The sequence below is a fragment of the Metopolophium dirhodum genome, chromosome 6 (assembly GCF_019925205.1).
Source record: "Metopolophium dirhodum isolate CAU chromosome 6, ASM1992520v1, whole genome shotgun sequence".
Taxonomy (NCBI): domain Eukaryota; kingdom Metazoa; phylum Arthropoda; class Insecta; order Hemiptera; family Aphididae; genus Metopolophium; species Metopolophium dirhodum.
In genome coordinates, this window is record NC_083565.1 from 23,314,437 (window position 1) to 23,329,740 (window position 15,304).

Consider the following 15,304-nt stretch of genomic DNA (forward strand, 5'->3'; position numbering starts at 1 on the left):
GAGTAAAATATGTTTGAAACATAGATTCCTGCTTAAATGATATCCTCAAGCACAATATTGTAAAACTTACTAAATAATTTTAACATTTAAAAACCTAATAATACGTTCAAAATTTCAAAATAATGATCATGATTTTTTTTTTTATATTTATTATTTTATAATAAAGTCCTTAGAGCCTAGGCAATTTATTAAATTCAATAATACATTATCACTTATAACTTAAGATTAATTATCATCATACTGTTTTATCATTTATTTTGTTTCCATTTCTTTACGAACTATGTATATTGTAATTTAATCTGTATCACTGTATCTTATATTTTGTAAATAATATGTAATTGGGTTATCTAACCCATTTAATTAAATAAATAAAATTACACAATACCTACTTAAAACTCAGAATAGGGAAATTATGTCCCCAAAAAAGGTCATAGTCATATACTTTTAAATTGCAGCCTGTGTACTTTTAAAACAGGTATCTAAATACTTTTAAATATTAAATAACGATAAACGCAAAAATTGTATAACGTTTTAATTATGAATAACGTTAAACGCAAAAATTGTATAACGTTTTAATTCTGAATAACGATAAACTCAAAATTTGTATAACGTTTTGATTGTAAATAACGTAAAACAATATTTTTTTTTCAAATGCAAGCCCTGCCTTCAACACAAGCTCCGATTTTAGAAGGTAGATAAATCTCTTAGTTTATTATGTAATTTTTATATTTTATGTAATAAATAGATTTATTTAATAAAAAAAAAAATAGGTAAAATAACTAAAATGATTTACTTATTATTACTATATAAATATAGTTATTATAGTTATGGTTAGGTTTACTATATTTTATAGTTAATGCAGTTTTTAATATTTGAATTAACTAAAAAATATAGTTAAAATAGCATGTTTCAGTTCGAATAACTATAATAACTATATAATAACCATGTATTGGCCCCTGGGCCTCTGAAGGTTTTTATCCGGGCTAGATCAGTTATTGAATTTCGCGAATATAATCATTCCCGATGAGAACATATCACTGTGAGATAGTGACGGCGTGACAGGGTGTTTCTTGAGGCAATTGTTTCACGACCAATCGGTCAATTAGGTGGTGGTACATCTCGCGGGAACCGTGGAACGGATATAACATCCCTCAAGTTACTAACATATTTTTTATAGTGTATAGGTGATAACGTGGTATTGTGGTAACACTGAGGTGGATTGATTGTGTTAAGGAAACAAGAAAATATTTTAACAAACCAATTTTTGGTTTATTTAGATAAAATAATATTGATCGTTTTTTTTTAATTTTCTACATTTATCTATATTTAAAAAAAAATTCTACAGACTCCTGCATTAATTTGATTATTAGTCGCATCGCTTGGCTCTGTATTAGACTGATTTTTGTTGTTGTTTAAGACCCACGGGTCTTTGTGATAAAATTTAGGTGGTAGTGGTCGAGCATTTATATTTGCTTCACGCCGCCATCGCCAATGCAAGGTAGTCACCGTACACCGCACATGCACACTAGATGTTACAATACTCTATGTATAGCCTATAACTGAATATATAATAATATATTATATTATATCACTGTAACGCAAACTACACTACCCTACAACCATGTATGCACCGTCCACTAGTATAAGGAACACTAAACACACTTTAACGATGTGTATACACAGTAAATATAGTATTTGAAAGCGAAGAAAAACATAATATTATGCTGCACGTAATAATATAAAATATAGTATATGTAATTATGTAAACGAATAGTGGTACCTTATCGAGTACTTGACATTTTTAATGTAGCTCACTAGGTGGAAAAGGTTGGCGACCCCTGCCTTAAAGTATGGCGTTACTTATGCGTCAATGAGACTGTATAGGTTCAAGACGTTTTGCTAAGCTGATATTTTGTTTTCCATAGACGACGGTACTAAAAAAGTTATTATAGGTATTATATAATATGTATAACAATCGGCAGTATTTTGATTTCTAAATCAGTAAACTCTTAAATATTGTCAAGTGCGTACCTATATAATCGAAGTCAGTGGAAATAAAGAGAACAAGGAGTTCTACTTTTCCTTACTTACTTACTTATCCACTTATATTTTAAATTTTTCATAACATAGAAAACTATTAATAGTGTCATCCTCTGTAATTACTGGTTTAGAAATCAAATTAATACTGCAGACTGCAGACGAGGACCCGTTCTCGTTTTTATTATCAAAATTATAACCTAAGAAAATCTAGGAAAACAGTTTTTAACAAGTTGTATAATTTCTGACAGCTCTCTGTTATCAAGAAAATGCCGACTGATAGTTACGAAAAATTCAAGGGGGGAGTGATGACCCACCATACCCCCTTGCCGCCGGCCCTGTCGGCTATGGAAAACAAAATATCAGCTATTTTATTTTACTAACCTAACTATGTTCATAGAACTGTTCAAAATGTTTTAGTTCTTTATAAAGTTTTTAATATAATATTTATTAAATTTTAATTATTAAGGGAAATTATACAGATATATTATAACCTATTATACAGAAAAACCAGGAATTTTTATAGGTACTTCACATAGTTTGTTTTAAGAAATTTATTACGGGTCGACATTTTTACAGTCGGCATAAATTATAATATTTCAGTCGACAAATACTTGATCTCATCCCCCCCCCCCTCAAAATCGTATAACGCCGGCCCTGATAGCCGATTTCACATCTATAATAATGCCTAATTACGAGCCTCATTATCAGGAAGGTATGCAGATTTAGTATGTAACATATTTTATAACTTTGTAAAAACTTTGTTAAAACTTTGTCAGTAAGTATACAATTTTAACTATAACTTATAACATATAACATATGAATTAAAACAAAATAATATACAAATACAAATTTCAACATTATTTTTGGTTGACTTCCAAGATATATTTAGACAATCATTTCGTACCATTTGAAGAAACGTTTAATTGCATTAACAAAATGTCCGTTTATTGAATAAATTGTTCTCATAAGCAAATCTAAACGGCAGTCATCACAGAGCAAAAAAATTCAAATTTTGGTTAATCTTTATACAATATTTTGGCCGGGTTTTTATGAAAATATCCCACTGTGCACTGCAGCTCCGCATAAGCCTTCAAAACAGCAAATTTAGATTTGTATATACTAATTTTCTTTGGTCTTACGTATCTAGTGTTGTAATGATATTCACATTATTACGCCACAAAGCCACACTATATATAATGAAATCATTATAATACTATTAATTATGTTATTCTTAAAGCCTAATAAAATAACTGTACCGTGTACCTTAGTATAATCAAAAAATAATGCATAGCACTTAAGATAATCATATATTTTATTAAATAATATGACAAAATGTGCGTTAACAATAACACATTTTGTATCTATGTACCTTTTCAAATAAACAACAAGTACTAAAAGTCAATAATATAATTAGCACCCAATTTTGATACCACAAGCCTGCTCTGTCTGTTCCCAGCAGCTACGCCTGTCACGCACAGCACACTATATGATCAAAGCTAGTTACAAATACTAAACCTTAACTTCATTACGTTTACCGTTACTACTTATTGCGAGATATTTAATTAAAACGGTCTTGTTCAAATCAAAAAGTGTTTTAAAATCATTTAACATAATATAGTATTATATTATTCAATAATTTACTGACTGTTTATGGAAGTTTTACTATACCATTGGATTCTAAACATTGTGAGAAATCAAAAAACATTACTAGTGTATGTATAGTACGTATAATATTGTATAATATGACTAGCAAAACCTAAATGATAATATATTATTCAAAACATAACTAGGTATCCATTACCTACCTATTTTATTAGCTAATAAATAATAATATTACAATTTTAAACTACAATAATAGACAGAAATACAAAACATAAATATTATAATATAGTGGTTAGATAATCAACGATGTTTTAAATAAACAACTTTATTACAGTATATTATAATATTAAGGAGATGTATAGGTAAAAAAAATGCCTAAATAATAAAATGTGTTGGATAGTTATTATGATATCAATATAATAACATAATATAACAAAATAAAAATAATCAAACAACAGCTATGGATATGGCGTAGTGAACAATATTAAATGTCTATCGTTTATTCAATGATTATAATACACGGTAGCTGTTTGTGGACAACAAGTACGACGATTAGAAAGTTTAGAAAGTTTTAAGCAGTTTATTTAAATCATTTTTCCAAATGTATATGGGGCATGGGGCCCAGCTAAGCCGGGGCTCGGGATTCGATTGCATCCCGGTATCAATTACCAGTCTGAAACTGCATGGACGTAATTTATACATATTGAGATTTTCATAACAATAATTTGTGAATGCAGTTCGATAAAAAACAAAGACTTTATAAATTAAACGATAATATCGTTTGTTATAATAATATATTATCTGGTTTAATTATTTAAACATCAAAACATAACATGATATAAATTATGCATGACTACGGCTTACATATAAACAAAGTGTTCATAGTATTTTTTTGAACGTTGAACCTACATTTTGTTGAACCTTCGCTGAAAAATATATTGCTTAAAAGAATTTTCGTACGGAATATCGTTTGCTTGCATCAATTTAGCTGCAATGTTATTCTTTTTATCAAGATGGATAAACCCAACCACCAATAAACGTGATCCAAGAAATATGGAAGAAGTCTTGGAGGTAAACAAAATATAATACATATTATGTAGGTTAATATTATAATAATGAAATAGCTCGGCGTATCTTACCTATACTTAGCGTAGCCAAGTTAGAGGCAAGCTGCAGGTAGAACGGATACGAGGGTGATTAAATTTCTTTAAATCTGTATTATAATATTATTACGATTCAGTATTAAATAAAAAAATTATTTTTTTTTTTTCAAATAGTACTTTCCGTATTTTATAATTTGTAAGTTGTAATACAAACTAAGTAGTACATATTATATTATAAAAGTGCTTATTTATATTAATAGGACGAAACTGATGAGTTTTTCTATGCAGAAACTAGTAGTTCTACTAGGAATGAAAGCATGGATAAAACGACACAAACGAAATCAATAAAAGGTTATAGTCTTGCACATAATTAAATTATATTGTTGAGTATTATTTTTTTTAAATATTTCATATAATTCCATTCTTTCTAGAACTGCCTATGAACGATGTAGATAAAAAGGCATTCGAAGATATGCAAGTATGAAACGAATAACGACTTAAGAACAATCGAATAATATCGCGGTACTGATAAACGGTTTTGATTTGATTTTCAGCATGGTTTCAAAGTATGTGAAATGAATTGCCTGGCATTAAAACATCACGTGGCCGACGCCATATACACCTTACAACAAACAGTGGACGAGCAGCGCCTATCTTTCAACAGCTTGAGATTGGAAGTATCTCACGTTAAAAAAGATTTAAACGATTTGATAGAAAGCGTCGGCCAGATGAAAAATGCAAAGACGACGTCCGCAGAAAGTAATATTATATAATATATCGACCTGACTATGTCCATAGCAGTGTAACACATAAGTCGTTTCCGTTCGTTTAGGAAACACAGACAACTCAGAGGAAAAAACAGACAGCTGCAAGCTTCGCAGACTGAAAATACGGGTCTCAATTCTCGAAAGTAAAATATAGAAAAATATCGGTTAATAGATAGTAAATTACTAATGCCGTGTGCCCGTGTAGGAGACGTGACAAAGAACTCATCAGAAATCGTTGGAATGAACAACACGATGATGTTACGGAGCTTGGTCTCGGGCGCTGTGACGTCGGCAGGGGTAAACAGTTTCGAGCGAAACACGCCGAATGCGTTATGCCACCGACCTACCGCGCCGACGTCCGGCTTTACACCGGCTTCGGGGCCGCCACCGGCACTTCCGGTCCCGAGGCCACCGCCCTCTCCTCCTGCGGTAACCTCTGCATACTTCGGGCCACCTCCGCCGATGACGACCGGCACGGCGGTGTTCCGCAGTAACCCGGTGCAGGAGCCGCGCACTCCCGAGGTGGCCGGAGCTCGAGGAGCCGTGAGGAAAGCGGTGAAAACCTTCTGCCGCCGTATACCCAAAATTGAGGATTTTTTCGGAGATGGTATTTTGCGTCAATTTAATTACTTATAATTTTCACCACCAACAGGTACATTTAAGCGCGTATGTAATTTGCGCCAAAATACAAAAATTAAACATGTACTTTGCGCCACTTCTAAATATTTATTTTGGCAATTTGCGCCACGACGGAAAACGAAATGGAATATGTAATCTGCGACACACTTTCAATTTTAACTGTTGGAATTTACCAGCAGGTAAATTTACTGCCATCGCATCGAAAATACGAATGCGTGCTGGATATAATATAATTTTTGTGTTCTACTAATAATATAATTAGAGGAGAGATCGAATACGCCTAATCTAATAAAAATTATCAACTGTCAAAATATCGAACAATATTGAACAGCAGTATATCCAAGCCAGGGCAATAAACGAATTAAAAAGTTATAGTTAAGTTAAAAGTTAAATTTATATTTAATCACAAATGTACAATTATTAAGAACATAATATCATTAAATATTTTCGCCATAAATAAGTTATTTCTTAATTAAAATCAATTAGGTTATGCTCATATATTGGTTATTTTCTGTGTCCAACAATATTTATGATTTTTATTATTTTAAATCATATTAATGGGTATTTATAAATATATTAAAAAAATAATAATAATAATACTTAACTTAAGTTAATAAGTTAATTGAAAATGTTCATATAACTTTTAACTTAAATGAGTTAAAAAAAAATTAGATTAACTGTTAACTTTAAACTTTTTAAAATGTTTACTATCAATATTAAACTTAACTCAGTAAAAAATTATCATGAACTTGCTCAGGCTTGAGTATATTATGATATTTACAGTACCTAGTCAAATATTAATCGCAAAAATATTAAAAATATATTTATTTAATATACATAGAGTACGTATACTTATATACATTTATTTATGATTATTGTATTATTACTGATTTTCTATTAAAATTAACTTGATTATTCAGTGGCGCAAATCACAATTTTTGTAGGCAAACGATGGCGCCGATTAAGTTTTGTGTGGCGCAAACTACAACCTTAAAAAGTGGCGCAAATCACCAAAATTAATTTTTAGATGTGGCGCAAATTACATACCTAAATATTTTTTTGGCGAGGTTGTTTTGGTGCAAATTACATACGCCCGAGATTTTGAGGTCCGTCGTCCTCAAGCCTGTAGCGCGGCGGACTTGAGGATCTCTTCCGTTATCTGTGTAATATGCGGTAGGTAGTAGGTACGTTGACGTGACCTTTCCGTCCGGCCTTAGTAATGTATTAGTTATGTTCAGTTGAATCATGTAATAATTTGTATTCCATTTGTATTAATTGTATTTGGGTGCATAAAATAAACTCGTTTAAACCCTGGCGCATTTGTCTTATAATGTAGGCTTTCAAATTACCCTTACAATATTGTTATGAGTTATTAAAGTCTCACTATGAGACTATAATCATTTTTTAAGTCCTGAAAAACTAAATGATGCATATACACACCGAAACGATATGTGGCGATACCGAAGCGCAACTGTGATAATAATATAGTAGTCACGAGTCTGCCTGCAGGCCATTAATATTATATTATGTATTCGCGAGCACAATACGCATGTACAGCTACGACCGCGGTCTCACCGTTATCAAAGCTCTCGTATACGGGGTGTTTCAAATGCTGCGCGCATGTGTTTCAAAACCGTCGACTAGGCGGAATTTTAATGACCTCGTGCGCCTTCGAAATATATTGTATCCGTCATGACGTGTCAACGCGTGGTCCTTGATGTCAGCAAAAAAACGCTAGACCCGGGGTCTTGTCGCTGTACGGCCCGTAACAAGAGACAGTCTGCTCGCTAATAGATTTTATCACAATATCGCGAATATAATATCTAGCCAAGACCGCGGGTCCGTGTCCTCGTCGTGAATTAAGGGGGTGTCAGGGCACCGCGTATGTTTTCTCTCGCTGACCCATGCGCAACACAGCAAATTTGTGTTTACCATAAGGAGCCCCGTGTATTGTGAAGTACATATAATATTGGAGCGACTTCACCTATTATCAAACTCTTAGCAAAGAACATTATCCGTGTCCCTGCGTTGGCTTTTCAGCGGTGTTATAATTGTTATACAATTTAAACGGTCATAACTCACATAATATTATATAAACTAAAATATCATAAAATAGCCAATGCGCCATATGGACACAACTGTTGTTCTTAACTTAAAATTTAGCAACAGACGAATTCACTATGATATTAAATGTAATAAAACAGAGATCGTTCTGCTTAACGTAAAATATTTGCTATGTTGCGTGTGGATCAGAGAGAAAGAAAAAAAATAGTGTGCTAACATAGTGACATCTTCATAATGATATGGGTTAATGATGGGGTGTTTTAAATGCCGCGTGACCCAGACCGTGCAGTATTGTCTCCGTTGTAATATTATGTAAAACTTAATACGTCTCTTTGTTTTCAGAGATCCCATATGCTGTGAAGTCCGTTGTCTTCATGATTTTACTTGTGATAGTCGTTCATCTGGAAAATAATAAAATAAGTGAGTTTTCCCAACCGTTCTAAGGAGACGAAATAAATAAATAAAATAAAAAATTAGATTACCAGAGACAACTTGGATATTGCAAAGAGATAGACGGTTTTCAGTGTGAAAACGGCGGAATCAGGATGTACACCGAGGAAAATGGATTCTCGTGCTGGTGCACTTCAGACTACGTCGGCGAACGCTGCCGTGAGTTTTATAGCGCAGTGGTTTATTAAATTATATATTATTATTATACATTCAGGTAGGTTTGTTATATTATCGCGACATTTTTATCGATAATTTTACTGATTTGCTGGGTATCGAATAGAAAACTAATAAATATCGTTACCTACAAAATATTTCAACAAAGTAGGTACCTATCGGTATTTACTTATTTTGTTATAAACATTTTTGTAAATATTAATATTAAACTCTGTAGCCTGTAAGGATGGCAAAAATTACACTCGAAAACCTACACAACAAAAAACCAATCATGAAATACGTAAAGAAAAGCGATAAGGATTTTAGCAAATTATTTATTTAATGTTTATATAATATATTATACGCATATAAAAATAAAAGAATGAAAAAAATGTACAGTTTATTTATTACTTTAGCAATTACATTCGATAAACTATGAAAGCCCCATTAATTTTTTTGTCAAATCTGCTAAAATATCGAGTGCTTTTTCTTGCCTAGAACTAGACTCCGTGACTGAGTCAGGTGGCGTAACTATAAAATTAATATTGGACCGTGTACCAGTTTACCTTAACAAGATAAATTTGGCGATGTATAATTGATAATTCGTATAGATAATTTTACTAATATGATATGATATAATGCTTAATAGTAGTGTAAGCCTTAATTATATTTGTCATAACATTTTTTTCCCAACCTCAGAGGAACCCGTGTCGTTTATGTCACGTGCAGTTGCACTGTTTCGCTTTGGACACTTGGACGTCAGTAGAGGCAGGCCGAAGATGTGGTGGAGCATGTTACCGTTCACTTCGGGACGCCAGCTAAAAAGCAATTACGCTTGTAAGTTACAGTTACAATATAACAAGTTAAGGTTATTTTCGTTTAATGAAATATATAGACAGTAAATCCTTCCTTAATGAACACTACCCCACCCCTCCTCCTAATTTTTAAATATTATATATTATGGTTAGCGACATTTTTTAATGTTTGTATACATTTCAGCAGTTGTACATTTTATAACATTGTCCACTTTGTTAATATTGGTTCTTTTCCAAAACTAGGGTTTACAATCATTAATCTAGAAAATAATTCTATATTATCCTCCCGAAATGTACCTAATTAACGTTGTTCTGTAACTTTTAATGCGTAAGTAATGCAAATTAAACGAGATCTATAATTTAGCTTGCAGCGATTGATTGAGTGTATTAATAAGTTAAAATATGTTTTATAGATTATTTCAGTTTTACGTATACATGTTACATAATAATATTAACCGTACTATATTAGCACGATATAATATATATATATTTTTTTGATTAGTCCATCAAACAGTTGTGAAAAGATTAGAAAACGTGTTCGCTGGTGCCAACAACAGTAGTGTATATTCCGCCAGAATATTGCCTCCAGCATGTCCACTGGAATGCTGTGCAAACGACAGTAAATATTTATGCCTCACTACTATATTATATATTATCATTATTTTATTATAATAATATAAAATAAAATACATATTCGCACAAACGAGGTAAAACTGCTTATTGTCTGTTATTGACGAAATGTATCGTATTGTAACGCGCAGTTATTAACACTGGGTTAAAAGGAAATTCAGAAAATTAATTTTTTCAGAAACTTTACCGCCGCTGGAAACACTTTACAACAAAATCCTCAAACGGAAACCCGGTCAGTTCATACCGGATCGGAAGAATAGAAATTTACTGTTGGACGCGTTCTACCAATATTTCGTTTTGCAATTTTCCGACGCAAATTCGAACTTGACGGTTAGTAGCTAATATCTATAAATTACAATAATACATTATGACACGAGAGCGTTTAAAGCGATCAGACGTACTTATCACTAAAAAACTTACATTGAATATTAATAATATTGTATTGTCCGCACTTTCATATTATAGGTAACGGGTTCCCAATTGTACGGCAGTGACGCTGCGTCGGAGAGGTCGGTGAGATCGTTTTCCGGCGGTAAGCTCAAGACAAGGAATTTTAATTACAAACATTATGCGACGAACCATGCGTTCGCACCATTCTCAGACGCATACTTAAAGGCGTTGACGAAAGGCATTTCGACCAACAGGTCGTGGGTGAGTAAAGCTTTTATTTTACACAAAACAAAATTGTTGGATAAAAGTTAAATTTTTACTTTTCTGAATGACAATATACACATATAGGTACGTTTTAAATTATAATACCGAAACTGAACTATATAGTTCTGCACTTATTACCTATGAGTATATTTTAATGTTTATTTAATGGACGAATTACAAGTGTAGATACCTACCCCGCAAAATATCTGTTTACCATAATATTGCCAATCCGATAATTTAACTATTAATACTTTAAACAAATTAACTGTACGACGTACGTCTGTAGGTACTCGTTCGAAATTTAATTTTAATACATCAAAATGCTCGGTAAAAATATTTTTTCTATGCCGTCGTTCATGAAAGTAAATAAATTTAAAAAAAGTAACGATAACAAATACTATTTCTCCAAAAATGTTGTGTTTTGCAATGATTTCAATTAATAACATGGACGATTTGTGAAACAGCTCAGCAGAATGATCGCCCGGACATTCAAACGGGCTGAGATGTTGAACACGAGTACAATGTTTCACGTGCTGTCGACCCTCTGGGCACGTGAACATAACCGATTATGCGACGAGTTGTCACAGAAATGGCCAATGTGGACACACGAAGAGTTATATACCAAGGCCAGGAAGATAGTAACCGGTCAAATGATGAACGTAATGATGACCGAAATCCTCAATTTGGAACTCAGACCGGAAATGTACGATTGTCAAATGGAAAACATCCGTGGTACCGGAAAACCAATTGAACTCAACTTTATGATGGCTATATCAAATCTGCCGGAAAAATTTCAATACAGTTCAACTAATTTGACATCCTATAGTAACACCAGGTCAGTCTGAGACTTTTTATGGATACATCAATAATAACTTAAGAAACGTCCACTTTACATTTTGGCCCTTACGAATATTATGTTTGATCAGTTATTTACAGAGCAGCCCGAACAGGGTTATATAATATAGTGTATAAAAAGCTATTTGCATGCACCAAAACACGGTAGTTAATGATTTAAATTTAGAACTTAGGTGCTGATGCATTTTTAGTATACAAAAACATGTCTTATGAGCAAAACTCTCCCTCCCTGTTTGGATTTCGTTAATATTTTGTTTATTATTTAAAAGAAGAGAACATTTTTGATTTCCGATCAAAACCCGATTTTCAAAACTGTAATATTATTATAGAAGCTAAAATAGGCATTTGAATAATGCACAATATTTGTTATTTTTCAAACGTGTTTGTCCAGCAATGTTTAAAGTAAAATAAAAATTCGGGATTTGATCCCAGATAAAATTATCTTTCAGATAAAAAACAAACTATCAAATTTCGACGTATCAATAATGCGTGAGATTTTTTCCCGTGAAGTAAATTTTGCTGATATTATAATTATTAAAATAGCGACTAAAATATATAATTTTTAATTTTTATTGAACTGCGAAAAATTGGCACAAAAATAAGCGATTTCAACAACATTCACATACCTATTATATACGTGTATACGATTCGATTTTACTATACTTTTAGCCAAGTTTCGGAAGCTGGTTTAAAAGACGCCCTGCAATTAATGATGAGTTCAAAGATGCGCATGGCCACGGCCCACGATGACGGCTCCTTGACTGGACAGCTTACCAAGACACTAATGACACTCTCGAGAGAACAATGTTTGCAGGGTTTCAATGACTACAGAAGACGGTTAGGGCTGCCTGCTTATAACACCTTTTTCGATCTGACCGGCAACGTCGAAACCGCAATCGAATTGGAAAAATTATATAGTACCGTGGAGAAAGTGGAGTTGTTAACCGGCGTGTTGACGGAAAAATCCAGTTCCGGAATTCTACCCACGGCCAAAGTCCTGTCAAACAGCTTTATCGTTAACGCAATATTGACAAATAGTCTCACCACCAAACACATGTGGGCACCGGACACGTTCGGTGGAGTCGAATTTTTCGACTTGGTCAAATCTTCAAGTTTAGAGTCATTGGTGTGTCGAAATGTGGACAATTGCGACGAGTTAAAAGTTGGTCGTTACGCGAAATAAGTACATTTATAATATAATATCATGACTGTAGGACCAAGGATTAAAATATAAGGCTTCGTATTTTTGGCGCACCTTCATCAAGCCAAACATAATATTTTATAATTTAACCGTATTTAACGGTAATTTATATGCTAGTATTTTTCGATCATTATTAACATTATCATATTATCATCATTAACCCAATAACTCATATTCATTTATTTACTATGTTCAATTATGGTTTTCAATTCTTGTTTTTTCAAACCTCCTTAAGCAATTGCTTATTTGTTTGAGCGTTTTTCTTATTTTTAGGTCCATAAAAGACTAAATTATTATAATGTTGTTTCTATATTATTATATTTATATACGTTTGTCTTGTTCGTTTTGTTTGCCAACGTGTGTAAGGGTATTTTACCATTATATTTTTCCAGACGCATTCGCGTTCAAAGTGAAGAGTTTTTTCTTCTTGTTAAATTATTATAATAGGCACAAATCAAAACGCTTTAGTATTTTATTTTTTCAAATGTGTGAGTCACCACGGCTCGTTATCAAATCGCAGTTGCGATTCGCCAATTTAATTAATTATTATTATGCGTAAGCAAAAAGTTTATTTATTATAAAATATGTAAAGAGTTTTTCTTCTTGTTAAATTATTATTTAAATAAAATGGGCACCAATCAAAACCTTTAATATTTTATTATTTCAAATGTATGAAAGTCACCCGGCTCATTATTAAATCGCACCACAACACATTATTAAATCGCACCACGGCTCATTATTAAATCTCAGTTGTGATTCGCCAACCTAATTAATTATGATCATGCGTAAGCACAAAGTTTATTATTATAAAATATGAAAAGAGTTTTTAATCTTGTTAAATTATTATTTAAATAAAATGGGCGCAAATCAAAAGAGTTGTTGACGATTATCGGTGTTTTACAAATATACCAGTTGCCCTCAACCAAATGTACCAGTTGCCCTTACATGTTAATATATACACGATTACAATATATAGCCCGTAAATTAGGGGAGGTAAATTTACAAATAATAAATACAATTATGTATAAAAATAAAGTAAAATAGTATAAAATGATAAAATAAAATTTTGATTTTTACAATATATATAATGATATATTATACAAATAATATGGATAAAATGAAAATTGTAATAATAATAGCCAACTTGGTGCAAAGCGAGATGAGGTGCAGATTTCATCTAACTCAGAGTGATGACTTGGTGGAAACGCATACAATTAGGATTAAAGCCGGATTATATGGATCCAAATTCAGAAATTGGAAAATGGCTTCACTTAATTTTCGGTCATTATAATTATATTATCCAATTTCTGAATTTGGATCCATATAATCCGGCTTTAATCCTAATTGTATACATTTCCACCAAGTCATCACTCTGAGGTAGATGAAATCTGCACCTCATCTCGCTTTGCACCAAGTTGGCTATTATTATTACAATTTTCATTTTATCCATATTATTTGTATAATATATCATTATATATATTGTAAAAATCAAAATTTTATTTTATCATTTTATATTATTTTACTTTATTTTTATACATAATTGTATTTATTATTTGTAAATTTACCTCCCCTAATTTACGGGCTATATATTGTAATCGTGTATATATTATTAACATGTAAGGGCAACTGGTACATTCAGTTGGGGGCAATTAGTACATTTGGTTGAGGGCAACTGGTATATTTTTAAAACACCGATAATAGTCGTGGGGGGGGGCAACTCGTCAACAACCCTTTTGATTTGTACCCATTTTATATAAATAATAATTTAACAAACTCTTTACATATTTTATAATAATAAACTTTGTGCTTACGTACGCATGATCATAATTAATTAGGTTGGCGAATCACAACTGAGATTTAATAATGAGCCGTGGTGCGATTTAATAATGAGCTGTGGTGTGATTTAATAATGAGCTGTGGTGACTTTCACACATTTGAAATAATAAAATATTTAAGGTTTTGATAGGTGCCCATTTTATTTAAATAATAATTTAACAAGAAGAAAAACTCTATACCTATTTTATAATAAATAAACTTTGTGCTTACACATGATAATAATTAAGTTGGCGAATCACAACTGCGATTTAATAATGAGCTGTGGTGACTTTCACACATTTGAATTAATAAAATATTAAAGCGTTTTAAAATTTAAAATTTTGACCTCCCAATGCACCAACGATATTCACTTTCCCATCGAACAAAATATACTGAAGTTGATAATCCAATCATTATTTCGACTACTTATCATGTACACAGACACAAAAATAAAAAAATGAAAAAAATAAAAATAAAAAAAAAACACACATTGTAAAATCAATCCACTCAGAATCT